We start from the raw sequence: 1,957 nt of genomic DNA, 5'->3' as shown, positions 1-1,957 counted from the left end.
GTTTCTTGGACATACTGATTAGACAAAATTTTAGGAAAAGAATGGCCCACCATCACCAAATCCACTTTCAACAAATATAAATTATGCCCCAATTAACTCTGTTATATTAGCAAATGGTGGAAAAGTGTAGAAATGTGAAAAAAAGTGTTGATGTGTCTTTTCTCAAAGGGCAATACAAATCATCAAGTCTTGTCAATATGAATAATTCTGATTCCCTGTCATGAGACATATAATAGGTCTGACATATAAAATTTATTGTACATAAACACATGAACACAGGCAGAAGTAATGACTCTGGGTCACAGGAATAATGAATTATAATATGATAACCTTAGGTATATACAAAACTACTATAAACAAAAGTACTATAGAAAAAAATAATTTCCAGACTTGCAAATCTGAAATATAATACCATATTTTTACATAGAACTGCATAATAAAGATAAAATAGCTATGTGACAATGGAAGATTTTGAAGTAGTTCATAAGTTAAAAACATATTCGATTATGTTAAATATTTTAGTATTTTATTATAATAGTAACAGCTGACATTCGCTGACCATAAAATAATAACTAGGCACCATATTCAGTACCTTAAAATGCATTATCCCAATTTATCTTCATATAACCCTTAGCGCTAAGTACTATTTATACCCTTTTCTACAGGTTAACTTCCCACCATTATGCACATTCTGGGTATCTTCACACCAAAGGTGTCTTTTTTTTTTTTTTTTTTTTTTTTCTCACAGTGCTTGTGTTTTATTTAACATCATGTCCATGACCCAGGGCCAGCTCGGAATCCACAGTCAGGACAGAGTCACATGGCCCACAGCTCACCAGGATTCCCATTCTCCCAGTCCACCCTGTGCTGACATAAGCCGAGGGGCCCCCATAAAGTAGGTGTGGGACTCAGTTCACTTACAGGTTTTTAGAGCCCTTGTAAAATGGATTCCCAGAGCAGCCGCTTCTCTCCGAAAACTCCGACAGCAGTGGTGGGAGGGTCAGAGTGGGCGGGTCAGGGTGGGCTCTTTGGTTTTGGTCTAAGCTTGTTCCAAACTCTCTCCAGGGCCACTTTTCCCATGAAGAAGGTGATGGCAAAATTACACTTGTACCAGTCTCTCTTATAATACATGTGCTTCAGAAAACTTTACGTAAAAATTCCTTGTAAAAGTCAGCCATTTCTTCTGCATCTAATGTTGCTTTTTGACCTGATCCGGCTCTCAGTTCCAGGCCTTTAGCTTTTAGCCTTGAGTGAATAAATTCTTCTTTTTCCTTACGAAATGTCAAATTCTGGTTTGCCCAGAACTGTTGGTTCCATTCTTGTGTTTCTTAATTGTCTTAGCTTTTGTTCCAACGGTGATTCGTTTTCGGGGACGTAAAAGTAAACGGGTCGAAGGTTTGAATGTTTATCTGGGAGTCCTATCCAATCATGGCAAGATTTTCTTGGAGTGCAGAATCCTGAGACCCGGCTGGACGCCGCATCCCTGCGCTCCGCTCCGCTCCTCTCTGCGCCGCGCTCAGGGGCGAGCTGACAGCCGGGGCCAGCGAAGGCACGGCAGAGTGGAGGGAGAAAAGCCCTCCTCGAGGGCCGCAAGGCTACCATGGCCAGTGTCCCTCGGCTGCCGCAGCGCACGGCCCACACCGAAGGTGTCTTATCCCCACCTCCTATGATGTTTGTTTCTGGCCTTTCTTTCCCTTTGAAATTGACCTGTGCTAATTCTTCTATCAAGACTCGATGAGGTTGCTGAGTAGATATCAGAAAGATCATACGTGTTAAAGAGATCACAGAGGTTAGAGGCTTGATATACAGTCCTTCTCAATAATATTCATATCTTAACAGGGTCCTTTATGATTTTATGTAATGAATATAGGAATAATAATCTACTTGTTGGAAGCTACTGAAAGATTTTTGAGAACATACGCCTTCTGAATACTCTTTAAACAAAATGAATGTACTG

At 40.4% G+C, this 1,957-nt stretch overlaps 1 pseudogene; it reads right to left on the bottom strand.

Moving 5' to 3' along the window:
* Positions 1–985: 985 nt before the first annotated feature.
* Positions 986–1,730, bottom strand: LOC113910304 (annotated as a pseudogene).
* Positions 1,731–1,957: the final 227 nt, after the last annotated feature.

Source organism: Zalophus californianus, chromosome 6 (genome assembly GCF_009762305.2).
Source record: "Zalophus californianus isolate mZalCal1 chromosome 6, mZalCal1.pri.v2, whole genome shotgun sequence".
NCBI lineage: Eukaryota > Metazoa > Chordata > Mammalia > Carnivora > Otariidae > Zalophus > Zalophus californianus.
Note: the sequence above shows the minus strand (reverse complement) of the source record. Positions and strands in the feature narration are given on the sequence as shown.